Genomic DNA, 14,234 nt, shown 5'->3' on the forward strand with positions numbered 1-14,234 from the left:
GTCTTGTCCAAAATAGTTCTACCAATTCCTTAGCCTAAATTTCAACCCTTAAAAATCTATTTGATCCTAAGATTTAACATTATAACATTAATGGATTGTTATACTATGGGAAAGCCTATGGTTCATCTTATGTAACTTGTAATTTCCTTAGGAGAGTGAGCATAATTTGACTCTTATACCCATTATAGTGATAATTGCATCTTTGTGAGTGAATATGGGTAACTTTATTATCGTGAAGGCACATTTTAATGATATGTAGGTGATTTATATGGTATTTTGATTAAGTAATATACATGATTTTACCAACTGGCGAGTCAATTCTAGATGTTAGGATGCTTTGAAGTAGTGTTCTTAAGCTCTCAATTGTATATACATGTTTATGTGTGGAACTTGCTTTCTGTATAGTCATTGTAGTTCTAGCTTGAGTGTCTTTCTTGTAGTATTATTATTGGAGTCTTTTTATAATCTTGATGCTTAAATGAAGATTCATTCCATGACGAACAAGGCTTTAAGTGTGTGGTGGTGATCCTAGGTGGATTTATGCAACTAAATGTCATTATTTATGCTTGTTTAGCCTTGTTTTGAAGACTTCTTGGGTGCTTAATAAGTTGTTAATGATGTCAAAAAGCATATAAGTGTTAATTTATGTATTTCTAGTGTTTATGGTTTGTTCATAATGAGTTTGGAGTCAAAACACTAAGTTAAAGTTAGAACGCAAAAACTAGTTTGCGTAGCTCGAGATATGTTCCTTTGTAGTTCATCATGTTAGATTCTATGTTCTTCTGAGAACTTATTCATGGTTTGTATTGTTATAGGAAGGTTGATGATTTGACAAAGATTATATATGAAGTATATACAATCTAGAATTGAATAGGAAACACAACTACAAAGCTTGGGCTTGAAGAACAAACGCATGGGAGAAGGCAAGATGAAATATGGATTTTTTGGAGACATTGGCATGCCACGTTGCCTAGATGCCACGATAAGGGAGTGAGCGAAATCAAGATGGAACAAAATAGTTTTCCTCCATATTAGTCCATGCCACAAACCCTATTCCACATGATATGGGTATGGCACGGTGCTATGTTAAAAACGGGCAACCTTGTTCTATTATAAAAAGGACACTTAAACTTTTATGTATTTACCTTGGATGACCTTAGGGATTGGAGACACGACTAAGATGTCTATAAACAAAGTTTTTATACCTTTACTTTAGTTTGTTCATGGATTTTAACATGGATTCATATATTATGATTATGTGTATATCCATGAATGGCTAAAGACCCTTTCCCGGGGTTAAGTCCAAGAACATGATTACTCTTGTTTTGTATTGAATTGGTTTTGGTTATTTATCATTGTTGATTGTTTATTTATACTTGTTATCACTATTTAAGGATTCACAACCATTATAAGACATGGTTAATTCTATTATGAGCTAGGAAGGAGGAATGATAGGGTAGAACATAGGATAGATAGAATAGGATCATAATCTCAATTGAATGATGCTATGATTTCCATTTTGAATAGGAATATAACTAAGTTCCCTATTTGGTCCAATTACGGGATAGAATATGATTGCTTTTTATATAGTTCTCTCATCCTTTCTCTATAATGTAGTTGTAGGGATAAGTTAGACAATTTATTAGAGGTTTGAAAAGCGATAGTCATAATATCGACCCTATGAACCAACAACCAAGGTAAGTAACCTAAATAAAAAAGCTACATAGCATTGTATTGTAACGACCCGAGACTACCTGCCAGTTGTTACACGATGCTTACGATCCCGAGGGACCACAAGCTAACCCATAAGTTGGTACCTGCTGTGAGTACTAATTAATATAATCATGAATGCGGAAGAATAACTAAATTTCCATAAGGTTTTAAAAATGAAACGACTACTAAATTATGAATCTAGCATAATACTGAAATTTGAATAATATGAATAGCTAACTGTAGTGTTTGAAAAGCCTCTAAACTGAATATTGTGAGTTTATGGGACAGGCCCCAACTAAATCTACTAACTACTGAGATAAATACATGAAGTAATATAATCTATCCTCGAATGATGAAGACTCACCACTGCTACTGTACTACTGATGATCTGAGGGACTAAGTGTGATCTGGGAACTGAGCATTAGCACCTATAATATGATACGTCATAAAGCAAAAGAAAGGTATGCGATCAGTACTTTGAATGTACTGGTATGCTAAATGAGGTAAGCTGATATGTATGGTCTCATGAATAGAAATAATAATAATTAGCTAGATATACATGTAAAGCACGGATACTGAATAAAGAGTATAAAATTTGTTGATACTGAAAATACATGAAAATCTGCAAATACTGAGGATGCATGACCAAGCATATAACATAAATTGAGTAAAATCTGTAAACTAAAATCTATATGCTTTGTTCAAACAACACTAAGACTGAATAACTGAGTTGGGACTGTTACTGAGACTGCATCTGAGATTGTAGGAGGAATTATCTAACCGACATTTCCCAATTTGAACTAATTGGGTTCCAACCTATAACCCAGTTGGAAGGGTGTTAATACCGTGCCACGATTTCTAACAATGGCTGTATGGATCCATTAATCTGTTCTGAGTTTAATGACTGATATCTTACAATTCTGATAATTGTTATAATATACTCTAAAGACTATTCTATAATGCACTGAGACTAGACTAAATAAACAACTATGGTTTCTGGGCATTCAATACCCCCAGGACTCAAAAAAATAATAGTAAAATGACACTAAAGCTTGAAGGACAAAACATGGAGGCTTTTATTTAAATCAGTCACTCTTGTAGGCATTCTATCAAACACTTGTAGTTCATGGTTTAAAACAATCATTGGAATGTCATAAAACATATAGAAATAGCATAAATCCAACATAATAGAGTTAAATCGAGGTCTTGTTCAATAAATAACAACATTAAAAACACGAAGGATTAAATAATAACAATAATTTCATGGTAACGTGGTATAGAATCATAGTTCATGGAGATTCATGGGTGAAATCATAACTTAAAACATAATAACTTGAAAAGATCATAATTTTATAATTTAAAAGGTTGCTTGGACTTCATGTATGAAAGGGATCCACGGATGAACATCTAACATACCTTAATTGATGGATTTCTTGAAGTTTTTGGTGAATTCTTGAGGATTGTTCTTGAATTTGAGAACTAGGGTTCTTCATTGGGAGAGAATCTTCTTTGATTTGGGGGGGAAAAGTTATTAAAATAATGAAATAATGGGTTAATTAGGGTGAATTTCGTGTTAAAGGCTGACTGGGGTGAGGGAAAAAAGACTACAATGCCCTCAGATTTAAAACTCAAAATTACTAGAAAATTCCCAATTTTGTGAGTTAATGCAATGCGGTGCAATCGTGCTGCGTAAATGGAATTGGAAAACTGGGAATTGAGGGCTTGGCGTGACTCGTAGGAATTGCAGTGCTCTTTTGATTCTGAAATTTACCCTTGGTGCAATGTACCATTATCGCGATAGGACACTAGAAAAGGACTATTAGGATTTTGGCTGATGGCGCGATGTGGTGGTTTTGCATAGCTTCACTGGAAATTAACAATCGTTATTTATGTTGGCTTCGCAATGCGCTAAGGGTTAAAATGACAGTGTTTAACAACTAAAACTTAAAATTGCGCTAACTTCTTTCCCGGTTATTGGATTTAGGCGAATTTTACATTGTTGGAAAGCTAATTCAATTTCCTACGCAGTGGCAGGCTCTAAACTGTAAAATAATAAGTGTTTCGAAAATGTTATATATGAATACTCATGTATTTGGACTTAGATTATGTTAGGGAAATACGGAGTATTACAATATCTCCCCCTTGAGATCATTCATCCTCGAATGAGACTAGTTAAGCTGATGGAAAATTGATGGAATAAGACACACTAAACATACATATCCGATGTATAGAATTCATAACTGAACTAATTTGTGGATGCACAACTGACATGAACATGATGTGCAACTGAAATTGAGCGTGATAGAGAAAATTCTTCAGAATATTTGGTACCTTATATTGAATTTGGATTCGTTGAGAAAAGATGAGGGTAGTTGGTTCGTATATCTACCTCTGCTTCCCAAGTGGCTCCCTCAACAAACTGATTTCACCAAAAAACTTTGACTAGTGAAACTTCATTGTTCCTTAGTCTACGAACTTGATGATCAAGAATTTCGACTGGGACTTCCTCAAAGGAAAGATTGTTCTGAATATCTACACTTTCTAAGAGAACAACTACAGCTGGATTACCAATACACTTTTTCAACAATGAGACATGGAACACAGGGTATTCTGAGGCTAAATCTGAATGCAACTCAATCTCATAAGCTACCTTTACAAAACAACTGAGAATTATGAAGGGACCGATATATTAGGGACTGAGTTTCTCTTTCATGCCGAATCTCTTTACTCTTTTCATGGGAGAGATTTTCAAGTATACAAAATCACTGACCTCAAACTCAAGATCCTTTCTTCTCACATCTGCATATGATTTCTGTTGGCGCTGGGCAGCCCTAAGCCTTTCTCTGATTAACTGAACCTTCTATAATGTATCAAACACCAAGTCAAGCCCTAGTACTGCGGCCTCACCTACTTTAAACCAACAAATTGGATATCTATACATTCTACCATTGAGAGCTTTAAATAGAGCCATACAGATACTGGAATGATAGCTGTTTTTGTATGCGAATTTAATCAAAGGCAAGTGGTCATCCCAACTACCTTTAAAATAAACTGCACATGCTCTCAGCATATCTTCTAGAGTCTGAATGGTCCTTTCTTCTTGACCATCTATCTGAGGGTGGAAAGCTGTACTGAGATAGACTTGGGTACCAAGACTCTATTGGAATACTTTTTAGAAATAATAGGTAAATTGGGTACCTTTTTCTGAGATGATAGATAAGGGAACACCGTACAACATAACCAACTCTTTGAGATAGAGTTTGGCATAGTCCTTAGATGAATAAGAGGTATGCACTAGCAAGAAATGAGCTGATTTGCTCATCCTGTCTATGATAACCCAAATAGAATCATGCTAATGACAGGTACGAAGCAAACCTATCACAAAGTCCATGTTCACTTCCTCCCATTTCCACATGGGAATATTGAACTCCTGCATGGACCCACTAGGCTTCTGGTGCTCAATATTAACTAGCTGGAATGTAGAGCACTTAGCTACAAACTCTGCAATATCTTTCTTCATCCCACTCCACCAATAGATCTCCCACAAATTGCGGTACAACTTGGTGGCCCTTCGATGAATAGAGTAACGCTCACTATGGGCTTCAACAAGAATTTATTTTCTCAAATCATTTACACCAGGCACACACAATCTACCCTGACAACGCAAAACAATATATCCCCCTTGGGATAAAACCTCCACCTTCTGGTCTTTGATTTATTCTTTTAACTTAACTAGACTCGGATCTCTATCCTTCTTTTCCTTTACCTCAGAAACTAGAGATAATTCAGCATTACTTTGTACCCACACACTACCCTCTGCTGAGTCGACTAAGCGGACAGCTAGTAATGCAAGATGATGAACTTCCTGAGCTAACTTCTTCTTACCATCCTCAACATGATCAACACTACCCATAGACAATCTACTGAGAGCATCAGCCACTACATTGGACTTGCCCGAATGATACAGAATACTCATGTCATAATCCTTCAATAACTCTGACCACCTTTTTTGATGCAGATTTAAATTTTTTTGAGAGAACACACACTGAAGGATTTTGTGATTTGTGAACATACCTACATGCACCCCATACAAGTAATGCCTCCAAATCTTTAAGGCAAATACTACTGTTGCTAACTCAAGATTAGGAGTCAGATAATTTTTTTTATGGGGTTTAAGTTGTCTAGAGGTATAGGCTATGTCCTTACCTCTCTACATGAGGACACAACCCAAACCTACTCTGGATGTATCACAGTACACAACAAAACCATTTGATCCGTCTGGTAGAGTTAAGATTGGGGCTGAGGTGAGTTAAGTCTTCAACTGCTAAAAACTCTACTCACAGGAATCTGAACACTGAAACTTAACTTTCTTCTGAGTCAATCTAGACATAGGGATGCAATAGAAGAAAACCTTCATTAAATCAATGGTAATAGCTAGCTAAACCCACGAAATTCTCAATATCTGATGGAGAGATAGGTCTAGGCCAATTTATTACTACCTCAATCTTTTAAGGATCGACTGTAATTCCTTCACCAGAAATAATATGGACAAAAAAAGCTACTGATCTTAGCCAAAATTCACACTTACTGAATTTAGAGAACAACTGGTGAGCTTTAAGAGTCTTAAGCACCACTCTGAGGTGGTTTGCATGCTCATTATCTCTACGGGAGTAAACAATAATGTCATCAATAAAGACTATGAAGACCATGTCCAAGTACCGCTTGAACACTCAGTTCATCAAGTCCATGAAGGCTACTGGGGCATTTGTAAGACCAAAGGACATGACTATAAATTTGAAGTGACCATAGTGAATTCAAAAAGCTATTTTTGGAATGTCACTACTGGAAATAATTCAAGAGTTAAAGTTTCTGAGTTAGACTCTTTGGTTTGCACAAGATGGTAAATACACCTCTTTGATATCATCTTTTTGGCTCTAAGGTACGAGATCAACTGACCCCTAAGAGTTGTAGTACTACCCCTCCATTCAAGGATTGGTTTATTTTGGAATTGGAAATGAACTATTTTGTTTCTACAGTCAACTAAGGAATAACATGAGTGTAGCCAAAATATGCCAAGAATGATGTCAAAATTCATCATGTCTAACTCCACAAGATCAATTGAGGTAACTTTCTGAGATATTGTGATCGAAAAGTTCCTGTATAATTGTCTGGCTATAATAGAAATGCCTACTGGGGTAGGCACTGAAAAAGGCTCTACTAGAGTTTCACGACTGACTCTAAAGTTGATGACTATATATGTAGTTACAAAAGAAAGAGAAGCTCCAGGGTCTAGTAAAGCATAATCATGTAAGTGAAAGACCTGCAATGTACTAGTGACTACGTCTGAAGAATTTTCCTAATCTTGGAGAGACTGAAGAGCATATAATATTCTCAGACGCTGGCCACTGGTAGCACTAGAAGCGGTACCTTTCTAAGTCAGGTGACCGGATGGAACTAACGATGAAGGGGACTGGCCCTATTGGTGCACATCCTTACCCTAATGAGTAACTACCCAATATTCCCAAATCTGATGGCCTATCTTTCCACATCCAAAGCAAAAATTACTACCCACTTTACTCTCACCCTAATGGTGTTTGCATAATTCTAACATAAAGGATTGGTATGAGCATTACTAACACTGACCTGGGACATAGAGCCTGGTGCCCTATCCCTATTGTCATTTTTGAATTTAGGTACTGGAGCACTGGTTGAAGAGGGTGCTAGGGATGAAGACCTATGATGAAACTATGGATGGTTACCACCTTCTAACTTTCGCTAATTGAAATTAAAACTACCCATCCTAGCTCTCTTATTTCCTCTTTACCTCTCCTTAATCTTTTGCTCCTCTATCTGTTGAGCATGGATTATCAGCCTAGACAAGTCCATCTCACTAATCAAAATTGCATTCTTGTACTCCTTGACCATACTATTAAATACACCAGACACACACTTACTCATCTTGGACCTATTATTAGCTACCACATTAGGAGCATACCTAGCTAACTGAGTAAAACTTGAGGGAATACTTCCTCACACTCATGATTCCTAGTCTCAAATTAATGAACTCTAACACTTTGTCCTTTCTCAACTCCAATGGGAAGAATCTATCTAAGAAAGCTGTGGTAAACTCTTCCCATTCTACAGGCTCTGCATCTACACCCCTATCAACTTTTCTCTGCTTAAACCAAGTATGGGTTACATCCTACAATTAAAATGCATCCAACTCAGCACTCTCACTAGACGTCACCATAGCATCTGTTACCTTCTGAACCATATCTAAGAATTTTTATGGTTTCTCTTTAGACTTAGATCTTATGAAAGAAGAAGGATTCATCTGGGCAAAATCTAAAATTTTGGTTGCAGTAGTATTGGCCATTAGGTAGGCCCAAAAAATAGCTAGCCATTCATTTTGTGTTGTTACTAAATTGGCTTGAGAAGTGAACGCATTTCTGAATTTTATGTGAGAGATATTCTCATCCAGAGGATCTTCCTGGGTGGGTTGAGGGGATGACTGAGTTCCTATTGTTCTTTTATTCTTCTTGGGAGGCGTGTTCTATAACTCAAGACTACCCCTAGTCATTACATGATGCTTACGATCCAAAGGGACCACAAGCTAACCCATAAGCTGGTTCCTGCTGTGAGCACTAAATAGTCTATGATATACTAAACCAAGAAGTAACGGGCCTTCTGGAGTAAGGAGGATCACCACTTCAAGAGGACATACGAACAACTTTGGAATCACCTATCATTGCGTAGAAAAAGTAAAAGTGCCTTCGAACCCTGTATCGCATGGGGATACAACATCTAGGGATGGTTAGTGGGGTGAGCACTAGCATGTAACTCAGGGATAAGAGGTAAAATAATGCCAAGGAAAAATCCAAACTAAACCATGCACGCATCATCATATACATAAATAAATAACAAGAAGGAATAGGGAACAAGGTTTACTAGAATAGTAAAATATTATCCTAGACTATGTAGGTCAATCGTTATAAACCAGAACCCATAGGCTATATGGGTTCAGCTCCCCTATTGAAAGATCCCCAGTGCATGTTAGACGCCTGAACTGGAGGTATCAAGGAAGAATAGGGAAAGCCCTAATCCCATTCCAATCTTACATACAAATATATCAATAGTGTGAACCATGCAGATGGTCATCAAGACCCACCCTCACAACAACAAAAATGGGTTTCCAGTACAAGTCATTCAAGACCTACACCTTCATGGCTTAGCTGCATAACCCCCATTAAGCCCAATTAAAACAAGTTTCATGGAACCTATTTGTTAACCAAGGAATTATATATTAAGGGAAACCACAGGTATTAACATACCATTTGCTTGCAAACTCATAATTATGCCATTACAATTCCATTAACTTAGGGGAATGCCTCGATCCCTCTTTGTTCATTAAATAAAATATAGCCTACAAGGCTTTCAAAATCCATGTTCATTATTTAACCATTTATGCAATGCAATAGTATAGTTAAGAAAGTCAAACCATGTGACAGTCCTACAATTCAAAGCTATTTACATAATAAGAGAACATAATTATTCAAAACCAATATCCAAGTCCAAAACATCAATTTGGGGGAATGCCTCAAACCCTACTCCATTTCCAATGCCATTGCACCTCATTAGTTCAAAATATTTAATTCAAAGTATGAACAACTCATGAAAATCGTGGAAAAACAATTTAAGGATCAACCATTCCAAAAACCTTAGAGGAACATGCCTGAAAGGGTACCCTAATAGGGTTTTTAACTCGTGTTAATTCAAAGCGTAACATGGCTGAAAGTATCACAACTATAGAGAAAAATCACTATTGAGTGCCATAATTGACCAACTTATTAGAAATCTTAAGCGTTCTTGACCTTGGGGATTTTAAAGAGTTTGAGAAGTTATTTATATTTGTTTTAGAGTGATAATGGTACCTTAATAGGGTTTTCAAGTCGTGGGTCATGATTGGGAAGAGGATAAATGTCCAAATTGCCCTTAATTAAAAGCTGGAAAATTATCGCCAGTGACTACAGGTCACTATACGACTCATATGGACTCACTGCGAATCATCACCATAATTCATAATTTGGACAGTAGCTGAGAGACCCCTCTATGGTGCCCCTACGGCTCTCACCACATGACTCATCAAGACACCCTACGACTGGTAGTGTCCTAGTTGTAACCAATATATAAATATTTAGGGTACAAACTGGTCACCTTACGATTTGGATACCACAACTCGTAATGAGTCTTTATGACTTATGAACTTTAGTCATAATGAGGTCAGTAGCATAGGCACCACTCACTGGTCAAATGATGATTTGGATCCTATAGCCCGTAAGGATAGCTTACAAATCGTAAGGTGATTCATAGGTTGGGAAGTGAGTTTAAAATCTCAAAAATTTTTAGGGACCAAAATCTGGGGTGTTACATTTCCCCCCTAGAATCAGTCATCCCTGAATGATGAGACAAGGCATCTATTTACATTATTTAACACAGAACAAATCCACACTTACCTTTAAAAAAGTTAGAAAACAAAGATATTAAGGAATACACATACCTTAAGCATGATTATCCCAAGCAAAAAATAGGAATGTATATTTGGACTTCATATCCTCTTCAGCTTCCTAAGTACCTTCTCCAACCTTATGATTCCTTAAAAGAACCTTCATCGAAGCCACATTATTAGTTCACAACCGACGGACTTGCTGATCTGAAATTTCAATCGAGACATCCTCATAAGACAAGGAATCTGAATATCAATACTCTCCAAAGGAACAACCTAGGAAGGATCACCCACATACTCTTTAAACATCAAAACATGAAAGATAAGATGAATGGAACACAAACTAAAAGGTAAATCCAACACATAAGCCATATTAACCACTTTTATCAAGATCAAGTATGGACCAACATATCGGGGACTGAGCTTTTCCTTCCTTCCAAACCTCATCACCTCATGGGAGACACCTTTAAAAATACCCGATTGCCAATGTCAAAATCAAACTCCCTTCTCATCACATCTGCAAAGGACTTTTTGCGACTTTGAGTTATCTTATGTCTATCTCGAATAACCTTTACCTTTTCCATGGTTTGGTGAACCAAGTTCGGTTTGAACAGCCTAGTCTCACCAACTTTGAACTAGCTAATAGGAGACCTATATCTCCTACCTTACAAATCCTTGAATGGAGCCATCCTAATATTAGTGTGGAAGTTATTATTATGTGCAAACTCTATCAGAGGAAAATGATCTACCCAACCACCACAAAAATCAAGAACATATGACCTTAGTATATCTTCCAAAGTTTGAATCGTTCTCTCCACTTGACCATCCATATGAGGGTGAAAAGTAATGCTAAGGTTCAAATTAATCTAAAAACTTCTCTAAAAGAATGCCAGAATGAGATGTGAACTGCGTACCCCAATCAGATATAATAGAAACACATGCACTATGAAACTTAACGATCTCCTAAATAAAGAGCTTAGTATAATCCTCTGCTGAATAATTAGTCTTCACTAGTAGGAAATGAGTGGACTTGGTCATCCAATCCATGATGACCAAAATTGAATCAAACTAAAGAAGATACCATGGAAGACCATTGACAAAATCCATATTAATCACTTCATATTTCCACATGTGCAACTCAATCCCTTGAGATTAACCACTGGGCCTCAAGTTCTCCATATTCACTTGCTGACAGACCATATAATTGGCCATAAAATTTACCACATCCCTCTTCATTTTATTCCACCAATAGATCTCCTTCAAGTTATGGTACATCTTCTTAGAACCAGGATGAATATTGTACCTCAACTTATGAACCTCATCCAAGATCCTTTCTCGCAACTCATCAACATTGGGAACACACAGTCTACCTTAGTACCTCAAGATACCATGACCACTAATCCCAAAATCAATCACCTTCAGGTGACCTACATCATGCTTGATCTATATCAAAATAGGGTTTAAAACCTATTTCTCCTTCACCCCAACAACTATAGATGACTTCACCACCTTTTGAACAATCACATCACCATCTCAGAGTCCAAAACATGAACTTTAAGATTAGCCAGCCAATTAATATCATTCACCAAACCCCCTTCTCCTCATCCACATGAGCCACGCTCCCTATGGATAACCTGCTAAGAGCATCAACAACCACATTATCTTTACTTAGGTGATAATGAAGACTTATATCATAGTCTTTGAGAAACTCAAGCAATTTTCTTTGCCTAAGATTCAACTTTTTCTGGGTGAACACATACTGCAAACACTTATGGTTTGAGAAGATGTCAACATAAAACCCATACAAGTAATGGAACCAAATCTTCAAAGAAAACACTACAACCAATAACTCCAAGTTATGAGTTGGATAGTTCATCTTATGCACCTAAAACTACCTAGAAGCATATGGCATAACCTTGCCCTACTAAATCAACAAATAACCCAGTCCCATACGAGATGCATCAAAATAAATAATGAAACCATCAGTACCCTCGAACAAGGTCAAAATAGGAGCAGAAGTCAACTTATCCTTCAACTTATCAAAGCTACCCTCTGTAATACCCCATGGTTGAAGGCCTCAATGCATTATATGACTTATTCCATTGAGCCATACCTACAATATACGAGTAGTATATTGTAGTCGTATCCAAGGTAGTGTAAGATAGTTGATATTATGTTCTAGGTATGAATCAACCCTTAGAGTCATATAATCACTATAAGAGTCATATGAAGATGGGTTGTGAGTTCAGCAGAATAGGTTTTCTAAGTTTCTGTCCAAGATATGATTGGTTGTTTCCAAGTTGTATAGACAAGTAACGGGTCATATATTATGACTCGTATGTTGACCAGTGTATACCATCTTTGATTCTTCCAAGATTACGAGTTGATAGGCCTAGCCATACCCTCACCATATGAGTCATATAGTTGGCTCGTGAAGAATGGCGAACAAATTTCTGTGAAGTTTAGTTAAAGGGGCTTTTGTTCTTCATCCCCTCTTATAACTCCAACCCATGACCTATTACCCCTAAATAGGTATTATTTTCCTCTATTCATTATTCAATTAACAACACTTTCCATCTCCCATCTCCAAGAACATCAAGATTAGGATTCCTCACACAAAATTTATTTTTCAAGTCCCAAGGTTCAAACTTTCTTTACAAATCAAGAAATTTTATGTATGTGGGGTTTATGAACAAGGAAAATATTCTATCCTTGTGATGAAAGTTCATGGTTTTAATATTTTTTTTACTTATTTTGAATTAGGGTTCATACCCAAAAAGCCATATTCTTGAACTATGATACTATTATGTGATTGAAAGCCTTAAGTGCATCAAGGTTTACATATATACATGTTTTAACTTATAAAATTTGTATTATGATTTAAATTTCATTATCTTGAATAGGATTGTAGAAATATTTCAATGTGATTATTAAGCATGAAGTGTTGTTATGAGTTTTTATGAATTAAAGCTTGAATTCTAAGTCCCAAGTAAAAGTACTGTGTTTACAAGAAGATTATGCCCTTAAGCTCCATTGATAAGTTTTATAACATGATTTAATGAAAAGCTTGATCTTTTGATCCTAAGATAAGATATGAAATTCAAAATTATTCATCTTGATTATGATTTAAACTAAAGAGAAGCATAACTAGCTATCATTATAAAAACTCTTATGTTATTTTAAGCTGAATTTTATAAAGTATGAGCTATTAAGTATTCTGGGAGTAATATTTAGCACTTGGAAAGGAATGCAGATGAGTGTATCCTAAATTCTTAGAAACTATGAGCCATAATAGGTTAAGCTTTTTCCCAATATGGATGAAGTAAAGTGATCACTTAAGTTAAAGTTCTATTCTGATGGCAAAGGTAGAACAACTCTCCCTAATATGGGTAAGGCATTGGACTCCATGGTAGCTCACATGGTTTATGTCGGTTTGGAGAATCTTCCATAGAATAGAATGAGAGTAAAGACTTTAGAAACTAAGTATCATGGCTCTCTAAATTTATTAATATGTTTCATTGTTCATGCTTTACGATCTAGCATCCTCTTATTTTTATTCAAGCTCAAGGTGAGTCTTCTATGCTTAGCATGCATTATTTGATAGTATATATGCATATTCAGTTTAGTTTGAATTATGAATTTACCCCTACATACTCAATATATTCCAGAGGTATTGACCCATATATATGTCAATGTGTTACATTGTCTTATAATGTAGGTTTTGGAGTTCTTTTTTAGCAGCACAATTGATTACGAGCATCTTCAGCTACATCTCAACTTTTGATGAGTCCTCATAGTCCAAGTACCTAGCTTATCAAACTTTCATTTAGTAACTTAAGTATTTTAGATATTTAATTAGTGTTTATTTTCTGATCAGCTGGGGTCTATCCTAGTGGCTCTCTAGTCAGTGGTAGAGGCTTGTCAGACTGGGTATCTTTTATGATCCAAGAGTTTGTTTAAGATTTCCAATTTAAAGACTTTCATTAAGTTATGAAATTATTTACCTTCATTTTCTATA

Source organism: Capsicum annuum, unplaced genomic scaffold (assembly GCF_002878395.1).
Source record: "Capsicum annuum cultivar UCD-10X-F1 unplaced genomic scaffold, UCD10Xv1.1 ctg2933, whole genome shotgun sequence".
In the NCBI taxonomy this organism is placed as follows: Eukaryota; Viridiplantae; Streptophyta; class Magnoliopsida; order Solanales; family Solanaceae; genus Capsicum; species Capsicum annuum.